Genomic DNA, 17,024 nt, shown 5'->3' on the forward strand with positions numbered 1-17,024 from the left:
CAATGGAGGGAAGTAAGATGTGGGGTCCCCCAGAGATCTGTACTGGGACTGGTGCTTTTTAATTTATTCATAAATGATCTAGAAGTAGGGGTAAGCAGTGACATGGCCAGATTTGCAGATGATACCAAACTCTTTTGGGTAGTGAAATCCAAAACGGATTGTGAGGAGCTCCAAAAGGATCTCTCCAGACAGGGGAGTGGGCGACAAAATGGCAAATGCGGTTCAATGTTAGCAAGTGTAAAGTGATGCACATTGGGACGAAAAACCCAAACTTCAAGAATACATTGATGGGATCTGAGCTGTCTGTGACTGACCAGGAGAGGGATCTTGGGGTCGTGGTGGACAGCTCGTTGAAAGTGTCGACTCAATGTGCAGCAGCTGTGAAAAAGGCCAATTCCATGCTAGGGATCATTAGGAAGGGGATTGAACATAAAACGGCTAATATTATAATGCCCATATACAAAACTATTGTGCGACCACACCTGGAGTACTGCATACAATTCTGGTCACCACATCTAAAAAAGGACATTGTAGAACTGGAAAAGGTGCAGAAGAGGGCAACCAAGATGATCAGGGGCCTAGAGCACCTTTCTTATGAGGCAAGGCTACAACACCTGGGGCTATTTAGTTTAGAAAAAAGACGACGGCGGGGAGACATGATAGAGGTCTATAAAATCATGCATGGTGTGGATAAAGTGGATAGAGAGAAATTCTTCTCCCTCTTGCATAACACTAGAACCAGGGGTCATCCCATGAAATTGATTGCCAGAAAATCTAGGACCAACAAACAGAAGTACTTTCCCCCACAACGCATAATCAACTTGTGGAATTCTCTGCCACAAGATGTGGTGACAGCCAACAACCTGGATGGCTTTAAAAGGGGTTTGGATAACTTCATGGAGGAGAGGTCTATCAATGGCTACTAGTTGGAGGACTATAAGCCACCTCCAGCCGCAAAGGCAGGATGCCTCTGAGTACCAGTTGCAGGGGAGTAACAGCACGAGAGAGGGCATGCCCTCAACTCCTGCCTGTGGCTTCCAGCAGTATCTGGTGGGCCACTGTGTGAAACAGGATGCTGGACTAGATGGGCCTTGGGCCTGTCTGATCCAGCAGGGCTGTTCTTATGTTAAAACAATAAAACAAAATTAAAGTATCAATAACAACTAAGGAAAAAAAGGCAGTGAATTAAATAACTGTAGAACATCGGAGTAACACCAAGATTAAAATGCCTGCCGAAGCAAGTAAGTCTTCAGGCATTGGCAGAATGCAGGTAGAGAGTGAATCTCATCTCCTGTGGCAGTGAGTTCCTCTTAGTATCATCACAGGAAAAGGTCCTCTCCTGTGTCACGACCAATCAGACATCTGAAGGCAGAGGCACAAGCGGGTATCACCAGATGATTTAGAGGAGAAGCAAATACATAAGGGATTCAGAATTCATATTCTGCAGAGCATGCATCCATACAAATTTCATTTGAACCATTGGCAAAATCTGCATACACAAAAGCAAAGGTAGGATAGATGTTCCTAAGAAATAAATGCAGTTAAAGATGTGGAATTTGGTTGAAAAATGGGTAAGCATTAAAGACCATTTGACAGAAGTGGCCATTGCATGGTCTGTTATATTTTGGACTACTATATGTTTTCAAGTTTTCTTTACTGAACTTTATTTGTTACCATTCAGTGTTATGGCTTGGATCTTATTGTCCTTATGAGCTGCTATATACTCTAAAGGCTTCAAGATTGTTGAGACTGCATGGAAGATTTGTAAAACCTTATTTGATTGATTGATTAATTGATTGATTAAGCGTCGTCAAATCAGTGTCGACTCTTAGTGACCACACAGATAGATTCTCTCCAGGATGATCCGTCTTCAGCTTGGCCTTTACGGTCTCTCAGTGGTGCATTCATTGCTGTCAGAATCAAGTCCATACACCTTGCTGCTGGCCGTCCTCTTCTTCTCTTTCCTTCAACTTTTCCCAGCATTATGACCTTCTCAAGGGAGCTGGGTTTTTGCATAATGTGTCTGAAGTATGATAGTTTGAGCCTGGTCATTTGTGCCTCGAGTGAAAATTCTGGATTGATTTGTTCTAAAAGGCAGAAGCTATCCACCACTTCAATGTCTTCATTATCAATTCTGAGGCTGGTTGCTGTACCTGTTGTCATTAGTTTAGTCTTCTTGACATTTAGTCATAGTCCCATTTTTTCAATGTGCTCCTTGACTTTCATTACTAGAGCTTGCAGATCATCTGCATTCTCAGCTATCAGAGTGGTGTCATCAGCGTAGAGCAGGTCATTGATGTTTCTTACTCCAACTTTAAAACCATGCTCATCTTCTTGCAATCCAGCTTCTCAGTATATGTTCAGCATATAACTTGAATAAATATGGAGAAAGTATACAGCTTTGTCTTACTCCTTTGCCGATGTCTGGAACCAGTCTGTTTCACCATGTTCCATCTGGACTCTGGCTTCTTGTCCCATGTATAGGTTTCTCATGAGAACAATGGGATGTTCTGGGACACCCATTTTCCTAAGGACATTCTACAACTTGACATGGTCAACACAACTGAAGGCTTTTCTGTAGTCAATAAAGCACATATTGATTTTTCTGGTATTCTTTGTCTTTCCCAATTATCCAGCGTGCATCAGCAATGATGTCTCTTGTTCCTCTACCTTTTCTGAAACCAGCTTGAACATCCAGCATTTCCTTTTCCACGTAGGGCTCTAATTAGGGATGTGCACGGAACTGCTGCTGGGTGATTCAAAGCCAGTGGGGGTGCCTCTTTAAGGGCACTTACGCCTCCCGCCGCTTTTCCCCTGCCGGCACCGGTATTTTCAGTAGCCCGTTGGGGTGGCAGCGTACCTCCCTGCTGCCCCATTGCTCTTCTTTTCCGGATATTACCGGAAGTTGCAACGCACCTGCAAGAGGCAGCATAGCAGGACTTGGGGGGACTAACAGTTCTAATTCTTTGACAATCCTTTCCTCAGATAGTTGAATCCCAAGATGAGAAGGTCCTGGTGGCACAAAAAAGGAGGGAGGTTTGAAAGGAATAATCGATGTCATACAAGATTCTGTCTGGTTCTGGAAAAATGTTTCAACTCAAATGTCCTAATGAGTTTGAAAAGGTCCAAATGTATCTGTACAAGATCATGTTCAGGAGTTGGGACATATGATAGCCCTCTTTCTAAAATCTGTTGTTCTTCAAATGTCAGTGTTCTGTTTGATAAATAAATCACTATACTCTCCTTCTGGTCCTCTGGTGGAATTCTGAGTTTGTATTTCTCTGTTTCCCCCCTTTGGATATGAGTATGCTCTGTAAGTCCCAAGCGAGACAGTTCTAGGTTGTTGAAGCTGTGTCTGAGCCTGGTCAGTGGCTTTAGATTAGTCTTTAACTGATGGCAGCCTACTTCAAAGGAGTGGCATTGCTCCAAGGGCATAGCCACTATTGTGCGAAAGCATTCAAATAACCCAGGCCACCAATGGTAGGGGCCACTGAAGCCCCCAGGGCCGTGTGGCTCGGACTCCAGAAGAGCCCTGAATGAACCCTCCCCCTGCCCATGTCTGGGCTACTGGGAGCCCCAAGCAATTGCTTGCCCATCCTTTTCAGACAGTGTTTGCTGCCTGAAAGCATCTATTCCCATTTATCTCCCTCCAGAGAGGAAGCAAAAGGGAGAATAGATGCTTTCAGGCAGCAAGCGCTGCCTGAAATGACAGGGAAGGGCTCGCTCGGCAAAGGGGGCGTGGCCTCAAGCTCCGAAGAGAATATTGAATTCTTTTTAGTATTCTTTGGCTTTCTCAATTATCCAGTGTGCATCAGCAATAATGTCTCTTGGTCCTCGATCTTTTCTGAAACCAGCTTGAACATCCAGCATCTCCTTTCCTCATAAGGCTCTAATCTGCGTTGGATGTTCCTGAGCATTATTTTGCAATATTTCTGTTCAAGAGAAACACCATTGTCCAGAGTTTTAATAGGACCTTTAAAAAAAAAAAAAACTTTGTACAGAAATCCTTTGTACTTGGCTTATAACATATGGGAAATAAAAGTATAAAAGCTACTTGCATTTATGATTAGGTTATGTAAGCAGTGTTTACACAATGCAGGCACAATGTCATTATTAAAATTAATTCTAGTGTTGGTGGGTAAATCTATGCAGGCACCCAAGGCTGAATTTTAATGAGTATAAGTGACATATTGATTCCTCAATATGCTTGGATGGAAGGCATGGAATGCAACAAGGGGGGAAATGTATCACTTTCATATAAATGACTATTTCATAACTACATGAAATCACGCTTATAGAATCCAAGAGAAAGAGTTCTGGTATGCAAGGGCAAGGCAGTGAAGTAGAATCAGGAATATGAATAGTTTAATGAAATAAATAATATGTACAGAGACGCAGCAGGGAAATGCTTGACTAACAAGCAGAAGTTTGCTGATTCGAATCCCTGCTGGCATGTTTCCCAGACTATGGGAAACTTCTATATCAGGCAGCAGCGATATAGGAAGATGCTGAAAGGCATCATCTCATACTGTGTGGGAGAAGGCAATGGTAAACCCCTCCTGTATTCTACCAAAGAAAACCACAGGGCTCTGTGGGCGCCAGGAGTTGAAATCGACTTGACGGCGCACTTTACCTCTACTTACAGAGAGGCATGTGCAGACTGGTTTTCTGTGTTCTTGCTGCTCACTTGTTCTTGTTAGCCCCACCTCTACCCCAGGACTGGAATACAGGTAACTAAAGTCCCATTCAAAAGCTTGCCTGGATCAAGGAATGCGTTAACCAAAAACACCACAATGCTCTTTCTTGACAGCATGTAGGGAATGTAGCTTCTCCTGCCTTCATCCTTATTGACGGATGGAATCTGATGTAATATCTGCATACGAAATAGCAGGAGGAGGACTAGGGATCCAGTACCTTCAATCCTGTACCTCCTTATTTAGACATAAGCCCCGTGGAATACAGTGGAGTGTCATCTGAATCAGTATGCATAAGACAGAGCTGCAGGGCATGTTCTCTTACTTCTTTATGTTGCAGGCACTTTGACATGCACAGTCCCATCAAAACTAAAGCCTGCTTTTCCTGCTGAGATTTTAACACATGACAGGCCCTCACTGTGCACTTTTTGAATGGTGGTATTTGAAGCGTATATACATCTCTTTTTAAAAATTTCATATTTGGCCTTCAGATCCCCACATAGTGTTGGTGTGCTACATGCACGATCAGAGGTGGTGCTAGGTTGCTGAGGGCCCTGGGGCAAAGGCCAGCAGTGGACTCCCCACCGCCACGGTGCTCCAGCCACCCCACCCCACCCCGCATGACATTCTGCCTCCGATCCATCCTTGCTCCACTTTGGCCTCCAGTGTTCCAACTCACCCCACTCCAATTTACCTGACTGAGGAGAGAGGGGGATGCGGTGATGGACTGGGTGGTGGCAGCAACGGTCCAGGGGGCAGCTGCTACCTTTTACCTTCCTTCCCTTGCCTCGCCTCAGGGTGAGCTTCTCCTCCTCACCCTGCTGCATTCATTCCCTTTCCCTTCCCACTTCCCTGAAGCTGCTTCATTCTCAGCCATTCACTGAGGGGGAGAAGCTTCCACCAAGCCCCTTAGCAGTGGGTCCTCCCCCTCCTGTGATGAATGGGCCTTCCTCCCAGAGTCCCCTGCATCCCTGCTGGCTTCACCCACCTGCTCCCAATCTGCAAATGTCAACATCCCCCCACTGGCAGATGGGGAGGTGTGTGGGAGAAGGCAGTCAGACTGTGAGATACTGGTGGGCTCGGCTGCTTGTGAGAACAGCGTTATTATTTAACAGCAGAACTCCCTCTCACAGGACTGAACATATATGGAGATATGCAGGCTAGAAAAAAGAAAGGAATATGTCTCAAGAAAGATAAACAAACATTTAAAAATACTGATTGGATTCCCCAACCCCACCCCTGCCAAGCACCCAGCTCAAAATCTGAGAGGTTAAAATCAAACTATTCTGTACTTGGTTGTACTTTTAGAGTTTTCCTGAAACGTAATATATTTTTAAGAGGCAGATCTTTTTTGCCTGTGTTCTGTTCACCAATGCAGATTCTTCACCAGTCACCATTCTGACTTCTTCTGAAACTTACATACTCTGAATGTCATATTCTGTAGACAGAATAAAGAGTATGGTGTTATAATGTTCCATTTGTGTCAAAATGTTTGTGATTATTTAAGTCTGAAATAAATATGATTTGTTAATCTTTTACCTTGGAACATTTCCAGATTTCTAAAGCTTTTGGGAAAGATTCTTAAACTAAAATCTTTCCTTTATATTGGAAAGCCTAAGGACCAAACTACACATCATGCAAACATGTATATGATGAACCCTAACAGTAACTTCTTTTAAGGAAAAGCAGCTTTAAGAGGAGATTATTTGGTGCTGATCCTCTGCAACTTCTCCCCCATCTGGTTTTCCCTCTGCAGGGAACATGTTTGCAAATATAAACATGGCCAGGAATGCCACAGTACAAGAAGGAGGCTGTGGATTGCATGGGAAAGTAGTGGACAGTGGAAGGTTTGCTCACCCCCTCCACTGCTTCTCCACTCCAAAACGTCAATAGCAGCTTTTCCCTAAGAAAAGCCACTGTTCGGGCTTAAATACGTGCATTGGCCCCGACACTTTATATTTGACTGGAAGCAGTACAGCCATACAGACCAGAAAAATAATTTTGCAAGACACAGCTTGTCCATGTCAAGAGGAAATCTATATAAACAGAATTTAATTATTCATTTAAGTCCAACTTTTATCTGTATCACAAGGCTTTTACTAACAAAATTCTAACCTATTTTGCAGAGTGTTCTATCAGCAAAACTAGGGAGAGGGCTGGCACACATATGCCCTTTTTTAGTTATCTTTAAAAGTCACCCTCCCAGTTTGTGGAGGAGATAGGAGTGTACCAGTGATGAGGCATTGGCCGGCCATATACCCGCAGGCACCTGCATATGAAGTACATGCATGCAATGGGCAGAGCTAAACACAGAGAGGATTCCTCCAGCCTCATTCTGTGTAATGCACAGATAAGCTCTCATTCATCTTTGCAGTAACTCTGTTACAGTAGATCACTCTTATTTTCATTTTACAGTTGGGGAATTCAGGTAGACTAGCAGCATCGTAATAAGACAGGAATCTGACCATCAGTCTCCCAAATCTAACACATTTGATTGGACAAGAAGCGATCTGGGCTCAGGCTACTGTGTAAATTTCATTAGGATGCCTCCACAGGGGTCACACTTTTTTTTTAATTGCATATGAATTCTCTCCTTTGGAATTCAGGAAGCACCACACCCTTAGACAAGATACTGGGTGTTGTGAAGTTGTGCCCCCGTGCCATCTTTAGCCTACCGCTCTGGGCTCCTTGGAGGAAGAGCGGGATATTAAATGTAATAAACAAACAAACGAACACTTTCCTTAAGAAAAGTAAGCTTATGAGATCACCCAGCATTCTGTGTTTTTGTCCGTGTGTCCCCCACTATCAACTTTGCAATGCCTGGATCAATATGAACCAAATTGGGTACAGTTGTAGTGAGTGACACAAAGGGATACCTCAATGGCATAGTTTGTGATGATGTCATCCATCTCATTTCAAGATGGCAGATGAATAAACATTTGAGGTACAAGTGGGCTAACTTGCAGTTGCCATGTTCATCTGCAGTTGTTACTGGCTTGTCGGTGGCTACTCGAGGACCAGATTTCTTGGTTGCCACCCCGAGACTCTGTAATGTGCTCCCTGCTGAAAAAAGAGCCTACCCATCTCTGACAACTTTTTAAAAGGCAGTTAAGACACACTTGTTCACCCAAGCTTTTAATTAGATACTAAGGCTGTTCCCATGACCAGCCTAACTCAGCCTGAGGCAGCCCAGCCTGGATTAGGCTGGTGGTGAGAAGTGATGGGATCCACCCAACCCTCTTAACAAACCCGGCTGCTAGGCAATGTTAAGTATGTGCTTGCACCTTAACCCAGCTGCCAGGTATCTGAGTTCAGCCCGAGGAGACACAGAGACAGGAGCATAGAGTGCCCATCTGACAGGGGAATCCCTCAGTACAACACTTGTGCTGCATGTTGCATTGTGGGATGCACAGAAGCTGGAACAACAAGTTCTGGCCCCAGATCCCTTCACCCTGCTCCATACTTCACAGAGCTGTATGGAGCAGGGCTGCCCATCTGGGAGCACAGAGCACGCTCCCACTACCTTCGCCGCCATTGTCTGTGTGGAAGGTAATGTTTACCCTGCCTTCCCCACTTCTACCTGCCCACTCACAATGGCAATCATGAGAATCGCCTCACTGTTTTAATAGTTTTTAACATTGTTTTAAATTTTCAATTATTGCAATGTTTTAACCTTTTTATTTTGTTTTGTTTGTATTGTTTTATTGTAAGCCACCCAGACATATAAGTTTTGGGCAGTATACAAATATGTCAAATAGAATAACTAACTAAATAAATAACTTGTGATTCACATAACCGATTTGAACCAAATGGGACACATGGAGACACATCAAGGGTGTAATTTGTGATGATGTCATCAACCCCAATTCAAGATGGTGGGCATGTAAATGTTTAAGGCTGAAGTGGGCTAACTTGTAAGGATAGTAATTATCAATTATATTATAGTGAAAGGAAAGTAGGAAGATTAGTTCTTACCAGAACAACTTGTTTTTCTTGGGAGCACTTTGATTTAGAACACTGACCACCCCTGAACTAGATGGTTGGAAGGGACCCAAAAGCCTATGATTATATAAGATTGTTCCCTTTACTTGCTCACTATGAGGTGGCATTTTTGTTTCCTGGCCTTGTTTTGCTTCCAAATCCCAAATATAATTGCAAGACTCTAATTTCAGCTTAAAGAAATTGTGTGTGTTTGTTCTTTTCCATTAGCACTTATTCGCTTAGTTTTGCTGCCTTTAATTCCTTCCCAGTTGGTGCTTATGAACTAGGTGAACTTATGAATCACCTAGTAATACACATTGGCCCAATGTTTTATTAATGATGGGAATGCACCTGGGAAGCTTAGATGGAAGGTTGCAGAAGGGTATAAACAGATATCAGTTGCACTACAAAAAAGAGTTGAGTACACCATCTCTATCTTGCAGATGTGGGAAGATTTTTTTAAAAGTGACATCAGCCAGAAATAAAACAAAAACTTTGCCTCCTTCAGCCCAACTACAGTCCTAGCATTGTAGCTGCTTATTTAAAAAGAGACATAAAAACAAGTGCAAGGACTTGTGTGAGTCTTTAATTTTATTCTTATTAAAATATTGTTGTTAAATGTATCCACGCTGCAGTGATGTTACTGGCCTGTTTTTTAAGTTGAAATAAAGTGGTTCAGTCATATCACACTCAAAATCTGATTTAAATCTAGCCTCTTTTGGAAAATGTTAAATTTACAGTTTCAGTATGTTCCGAATCTACCCACTTACTAGAGTTACAAAATTAGCCTGCTGGAGAGCAGATCAATTAAATCCATGGAAAAGTAATCCTACTCTATTCTACCTACTTCATAGTAGAACATCAGCTTAACTTGTAATTAAAGATTTACCTGGGGAGTATCTTAAGACATAGCATGGTCATTCTCAGGAAAATGGCCCTCAATCATTATTTTTCTCCAATAAGTAGCCCCTGGTTTCTAAAAGCATGATAATTTCAAGCTTTCCAGTGTCTCTATAAATCTGAGATGGCACTGGGTTGAAACCGGAAAATAGAGGGATTACTAGAAGGATCAAACGGTTGAATAGTCTATATTTGTTCTCCTATTGCCCAAAGGTGGTTTTTTTTTTGTTTTTTGTTTACTTTACAATTTATAAATTGTGGGTTTTTAACTTTTAAAAACACACACCCAGGATGGTAAACAAAACATTTAAAACTACCTAAAAATTGGGCCCTTAGTCCAATCCTATGACTGGCTCAATATATGAACACTTACACACATGGACAAATTTGTTGGTACCCTTACAGCTTGTTGAAAAAGTGTTTTATGCCTCCTGAAAAGCGGTTAAAATGAAGAGTAATTGTTATGTATACCTGCATGCCTTTGGTATGTCATCGAGTGAAGCAAAGCAAGTGTGAAAAGAGATAAAGTATTGCTTATTCTACAAAGATGTTCTAAAGTGGCCTGGACACATTTGTTGGTACCCCTAGAAAAGATCATAAATAATTGGATTAGAGTGATTTTTCAAATTAGCTGTTTTCTTTAATTAGTATCACACGTCTCCAATTGTGCAATCAGTCATTCAGCCTATTCAAATGGAGAAAAGTAGTCACTCTGCTGTTTGGTATCATTGTGTGTCCCACAATGAACATCAGAGAAAGCAAAGGGGAGAGTTGTCTGGGGAGATCAGAAAGAAAATTATAGACAAGCATATTAAAGGCAAAGGCTATAAGACCATCTCCAAGCAGTCTGATGTTCCTGTGACAACAGTTGCAAATATTATTAAGAAGTTCAAGGTCCATGGGACTGTAGCCAACCTCCCTGGATGCGGCCGCAAGAGGAAAACTGACCCTAGAATGGGCAGAAGGATAGTGAGAATGGTAGACAAAAAGCCAAGGACAACTTCCAAAGAGATACAAGCTGAACTCCAAGGTCAAGGTCCATCACTGTCTGATCGCACCATCTGTTGCTTTTTGAGTGACAGTGGGCTCAATGGGAGAAGACCCAGGAGGACTCCACTGTTGAAAGAAAAACATAAAAGAGCCAGACTGGAATTTGCTAAAATGCATATTGACTAGCCAGAATGTTTCTGGGAGAATGTCCTTTGGGCAGATGAGACAAAACTGGAGCTTTTTGGCAAGTCACATCAGCTCTATGTCCACAGACGAAAAAATGAAGCTTTCAAAGAAAAGAACACTATACCTACTGTGAAACATGGAGGAGGCTCGGTTATGTTTTGGGGCTGCTTTGCTGCATCTGGCAAAGGGTGCCTTGAGTCTGTGCAGGGAACAATGAAATGACAACCCCACCTTGGGGTTGTCTTTAAACGAAAGGCGGTATATAAATGCAACAATAAATAAAAATAAAAATAAAATAAATAAATCTCAAGACTAAAGACATTCTGGAGCAAGTCAGAAAGCTCTTTCTCAGTCACAGTTCATGGATCCTCCAACAAGATAATGACCCAAAACACACAGCTAAAAGCACCCAAGAATGTCTAAGAACAAAACATTGGACTATTCTGAAGTAGCCATCTATGAGCCCTGATTTGAATCCTATCAAATATCTATGGAAAGAACTGAAACATGCAGTCTGGAGAAGGCACCCTTCCAGCCTGACACAGCTGGAGCAGTTTGCTCAGGAAGAGTGGGCCAAGTGTTGACAGGTGCAGAAGTCTCACTGAGAGCTACAGGAATCGCTTGTTTGCAGTAATTGCCTCTAAAGGTTGTGCAACAAAATATTATGTGAAGGGTCCCCTCATTTTTGTCCATGCCATTTTCATTTGTGTTATTATTTGAAATATTCGGTTGCATCAAAACTCTAACGCAAAGTCTAATTTTGTTAAATGTGGAATAAGCAATGATGGATGCCAATTACTTTTGTCGGTTTCAAGTTATTTCAGAGACAATTGTGGGTTCTTCTTTTTTCGTGGAAGGGTACCTACACATTTGTCCACATGTGCAGGATGGACCACATGAACAGCTGTAACTAGCTGCTGCTTTTACTGTTTGTTAATTGCTTTGTAGTTCTATTTAATTGTTCTTTCCTGATGGTTTTGAGGACATGGTTGCTGTTGTTATTGAATGTTTCTTCAGGGGCGACCGTGGCAGAGAATGTGGCACATGTTTTAAAAAGAGATAAATAACACGAGCCACACTGCAGTGAGCGACAAGGCCATCTGGAAGCCGGGGAAACGATCGTGTATCCCAGCCTCCAGAAATCCCACAATGCACTGTGCAAGGAGCACAGCAGGGGTGTAGCTAAGGGAGAGGGGCTGTGTTTGCCCCTTTCTCTGGTGGCCCCTCAGAATGAGGGAGATAATGATGACAATAGGGAGGGGTGGAGCTGGGGGCCCCAGGTTCTTTGAATCCATCCGCTCAATTATAGGTACACCCCTGGAGCACAGTGCATTGGGGGATTTTCCTGTTGCTGGACACTCTAGCTGCCCGGTTCTATGAATGCTTGGGCTGCAGGCAGTGCATATGACTGGGGTAGAAGGGTGCACTTGCTCCCTTCTACCTCAATATAAGCCCAGGGGAAACGTCCAGGCTACCCCAGTGAAGAGCACCAGGATTGGTCCCGATCACGGCGCTCCACATGAGCTGTGCAAACCCTGGTAGAACTGCTTGTGTGAATGGGCTCAATATGTGGCTAAGTGGTTGTGTGAATAGGCCTTATAGACCTAGCAATCTCTGGATGTGGAGAGGTATATGTTCTGTTCATCTCCAGACATTAACATTTAATGAGATGCAGTACATATGCACTTCAAAACTGGCATAGATTCCTACACTTCCCACATGAAGTATGGGCGCCTGTACTGATGCAAGTATAACCAAGTGTTTCCAAGCAGCTGAGCTCATTAACAACACTGAACTGGCTAATAGCATATTAATACAACATTTACAACAACACTGAACTGGCAAATGGCAGCAGTGATGCTTAAAAACATTTTCATTTCACAAAAAGAGCAGAGAGAAAAATATGAAAGGAAAACTATCTAGTCAATGTGATGCAGAGTAATTACCCATTTAAAAGCTGTAAACAGTACTAATCAGGTTAACTGGATTTGGTACATAGGAAAGTCTGCTCTCTGATAGACACGTTTTGTAAAAAGATACACAAAATTGATGAAGTGCTTTGTGCACAAACATTGCAGGGACACACACAGATGATCCTCCAAAAGGGAAATCTAAATTGCACAAGGAAGATTTAGCCAAATGGTAGAATGATGGAGAAGGGAGAAAGAGACTACAACAAGCGTCTGAATCAGATATTTGCAACCATTCAGCATTAGGGCTCTTGCCCTTCCTTTCCCATTCAGCAACTGATCAGTGCTATTCAGCACTTTCAAAAAGTGTCCACAAGATTCTTAAGATGGACAGCATGTGTGCTTAGAACCTGAGAGCAACTCAGCATCTGAGGCAGCTGTCCTAACTCTATTTTTGCTACTGAATTATTTTTTTAATTTTTTTTTTACATTTTATATCTTGCTGTCCCTTTAAGGAGCCCAGAGTGGTGTGCTAGATACTTAAGTTTCTCCTCACAACAACCCTGTGAAGTAGGCTAGGCTGAGAAAGCAGTGACTGGCCCAGAGTCACCCAGCTAGTTTCATGGCTGAATGGGGATTTGAACTCGGGTCTCCCCGGTCCTAGTCCAGCACTCTAACCACTACACCACACTGGCTGTAGGGAAAGTAGGGACGCTGGTGCTCACTCTCAAATTCTTTCACCCTAGGCCACTTCCTGACCTTCCTAAAAGGTAGCACCAGTCCTGGTTATGTGTAGTATATTGCTCTATCTGTATCTATCTGTACCTCCAAATGCATTAGAAATGGATACAGTGGCTGACCTGATGTGGGAAATTTCTCAAAGTAAAGAATAACTACATCTGAAAGACTGCCTCATCCCACAGGTCAACAAATGAGGCTATGCTCTGTGTCCTGTCCTCCCTCACCTTCAGAGATCAGGTAGGTGAGCATGATTTAAAAAAATTGCCCCCCCAGAGCAGTTATTCAACTCTGAAAGTGTCACTGTGGCAAACAGAAACTTCAGGGTTAAATGGGGGAGCAAGTTTCCGTGGGAATAGGATGCAGAAACAAAGAATTACAGACCATACTATATTCCTCGCAGAGGGAATGGGAGTCTCTGTGACGGCTACTTTAGGAGAGCCAGCATGGGGTAGTGGTTAGAGTGCTTGACTAGGACCAGGGAGACCTGAGTTCAAATCCCCATTCAGCCATGATACTAGCTGGGTGACTCTGGGCCAGTCACTTCTCTCTCAGGTTGTTGTGAGGAGAAACTTAAGTATGTAGTACACCGCTCTGGGTTCCTTGGAGGAAGAGCGGGATATAAAAAGTGATTAAAATAAAATAAAAAATAGTGTAAAAGCAAACACACAAAGATACAATAGTCTACTTTAGCCCTGAGGGAGGCCCAATCTTTGCCTGCCTTTCTATAGGTAATGAAGACTTGGCTCTTTCTACCAGGGGCTAGGGAGATATTAGCTGAAGCTGGATATGATTTAATAGTGGTGTTTTTTGGTGCAGTTTTATTGCTGTCATTGGTTTATACTAGCTGACATGATGAGGAAAATTACCCAAAGTAGCCCCATTGAAATTAAAAAGACATGTTAGACATTGCCTAACTTTATTGGTTCGTTGTTTTAGGTTGTTTTTAACTTTGCACACTGCCTTGAGGGGTTCTTGTGAACCAAAAGAGCATGTTACAATTTAGATAGGGACCACCCAGAGAGGAGACAGTCAACCCGTTCCCTTCACACTGTAGCCCCAATGAAAATGTTCCCCTTCCAAGTTCTTAGCCTCAGGAGAGGCAAACAACACACAAACACTGGTGCCAAAAAACATTTCCCTTCTGGTGCTAATAGTAGCTTGGGGGACCATTTTCATCCAGACGACGGATAACACCCAGGCCATGTTCAATACGCCCTTCTTGCATGTAGTGGTCCCAACCTGGATTGCTCTTCATGGCTGTTTAAGTCTGAAAAAAGAACATGCAGAACCACCTATGCATTTAACATAAAATGAAGTTTGGTCCTTGGGCTAGTCACTATCTCTCACCCTTCTCTGCCAAATGGGGTGATAACAAGATTTAAGGACTTCTGAGATAGTATATTGTATGTAGAACTCTTTGAGCACCCCAAAGTACTATATAAATAATGCCATTATTATGTATTAGAGTAATGCAAACATAGAGCCACCTAATGGTGCAGCGGGGAAGTAACTTGCCTAAGGAGCAAGAGGCTGCTGGTTCGAATCCCTGCTGGTATATTTCCCAGACTATGGGAAACACTTATATCGGGCCGCAGCAATATAGGAAGATGCTGAAAGGCATCATCTCATACTGCGTGGGAGGAGGCAATGGTAAACCCCTCCTGTATTCTACCAAAAACAACCACAGGGCTCTGTGGTTGCCAGGAGTCGACACTCACTTGATGGCGCAACTTTACCTTTACCTTTTTCTTTAATGCAAATGTTACTTTGAACATACAGAAGAGTTGTAAATGATCTTGTAATGTTCTCCATACGATTTTATTTCATAATGCCTACGGTATCACTTCTGACAGTTTTATCTTGGATGGAAGGGACAAGAATGATACAGATGTATCCATTCCAGTGATAACCTATCTGAAATAGAATATGTTTCTATTGTTATTTGACATACAGTTCTGTACTTTTAGAACAGAAACAGAAGGGAAACATTCCACTCCAGTGAGGATCTCCCCTTCTTCATTTTAACATATTTCGGACACTAGATGCACAGCTTGTGAACAGGATCTCTAGTCTAGTTCAGCAATGGACCTTTTAAAGAGAAAGAAAGAGGGGGAGGGGAGGGAGGAAGAAAGCCTTCAGTCTTTCAACAGCTCCTAGTCTGGTCTTGAGAGACAAAGGGGCTCTATGTTCAAGAACTAGGCTTCTTGATTGCTGTCCCAGCTGCCTGCAATGTTACACGGTGTCCTCAAGACCGGGATTAATGTACAAGGGACGGCTCCTTCTGTTACAGCTAGGGAGGATCATAAAGGATTTTCTACTGCACAACCCTTAACGGCAGCTCCGCCACATCATACGGTGTGAGATGTAATTGTTTTCTTGCTAACTAATGTAAGAATATGGCTAAAATGTCCCATCTCAAATAGACGAATGGCTTCAAATCAGAGGGCCACTCCACTAAGCTCTGTAGGCACAGTGGAGCTTTCAAGTCTAACAATAAATATTTCCTATTTCCTGGGAAGCTACCCTAGAAACCTGGGGCAACCTTGGAAACTTTTCCCATTGCAACCTTAAGAGGAGAGCTGGTCTTTTGGTAGCAAGCATGAATTGTCCCCTTTGCTAAGCAAGGTCTGTCCTGATTTGCATTTGAATGGGAGGCATGTGAGCTCTGTAAAATATTCCCCTTAGGGGATGGGGCCACTCTGGGAAGAGAATCTGCATGCTTGCATGCAGAAAAATGCAAGTTCCCGCCCTGGCATCTGTGGACAGGGCTGAGAGAGACTCCTGACTGTAATCTTGAAGAAACTACTGCCAATCTATGTAGAGGTGTTTCTCAACCACTGGTCCATGGACAGGTGCCGGTCCGCAAAGCATTCGGTACTGGTCCGTGAGACATCACTAATAAAAATCACCTCCCAAAAAATAATTTTGGGCCAGCAGGGTCCTCCGGGAGCTCTTCAGAGCTCATTTGCAGGCAGCCCTTGCTGCTGGATAATGTTCAATTCACTTCCTCAAAATGAACATTATCCAGCAGCGAGGGCTGCCTGCAAATGAGCTCTGGAGAGATGCCCAAAATTGTTTTTGGGGGGGTGCCTAGGGTTGGGGGGGAGGGGGCGACCCCCCTTACTAACTGCTGGTCCAGGAAACTGCACATGAATAATGTACTGGTCCATGACTCCAAAAACGTTGAGAAACACTGGTCTTAGACAATACTACAATATGGTCTGGCTCAATATAAGGCAGCTTCCTGTGTTCCGAGGTTTTGAGACAGTGAGCTGTCCAAGCCAATCCAGAAAACTTCATGTCTAAACCAAGACTGAATCTCGCACATACTGGGCCAGTCCACATGATTGTTTGGGTGGCTGCAGGGTCCCAGTCGCAATAAGAATTGTGGCAGAGCACACAATCCCCATCCCACCTGGGCCAACAGCCGTCCCACCTACACAAATACTTGATTCAGTTTTTTAGCAGCTCCAAACAGCCACTGCAGACCATGCCAGAGATCATGCCTCCCACCATGATGGCCTCCCAGGACCCAGATGCCATTCCGGTACCCACTGCACTGCCCTGCCCTCTGCTGGGAATGGCTTCATGGCAGCCCCAGCCCCACTCCCATTGGCCTCGA

At 43.3% G+C, this 17,024-nt stretch overlaps 1 protein-coding gene across 3 annotated transcripts in view; it reads right to left on the reverse strand.

Annotated features, from left to right (window-relative positions):
- ELOVL2 (ELOVL fatty acid elongase 2) overlaps positions 1-17,024 on the reverse strand; it is a 72,773-nt gene that overhangs the window by 43,810 nt on the left and 11,939 nt on the right. Inside the window, exon 2 of one of the 3 annotated variants that reach the window (XM_053249492.1) lies at positions 2,917-3,012. The exons of the other annotated variants lie outside the window; for them this stretch is intronic. The gene's annotated coding sequence lies outside the window, so the exon portion shown is untranslated. The remainder of the gene's footprint in view (positions 1-2,916; positions 3,013-17,024) is intronic. 3 annotated transcript variants of the gene reach the window in all.

Source organism: Hemicordylus capensis, chromosome 4 (assembly GCF_027244095.1).
Source record: "Hemicordylus capensis ecotype Gifberg chromosome 4, rHemCap1.1.pri, whole genome shotgun sequence".
Classification (NCBI taxonomy): Eukaryota; Metazoa; Chordata; class Lepidosauria; order Squamata; family Cordylidae; genus Hemicordylus; species Hemicordylus capensis.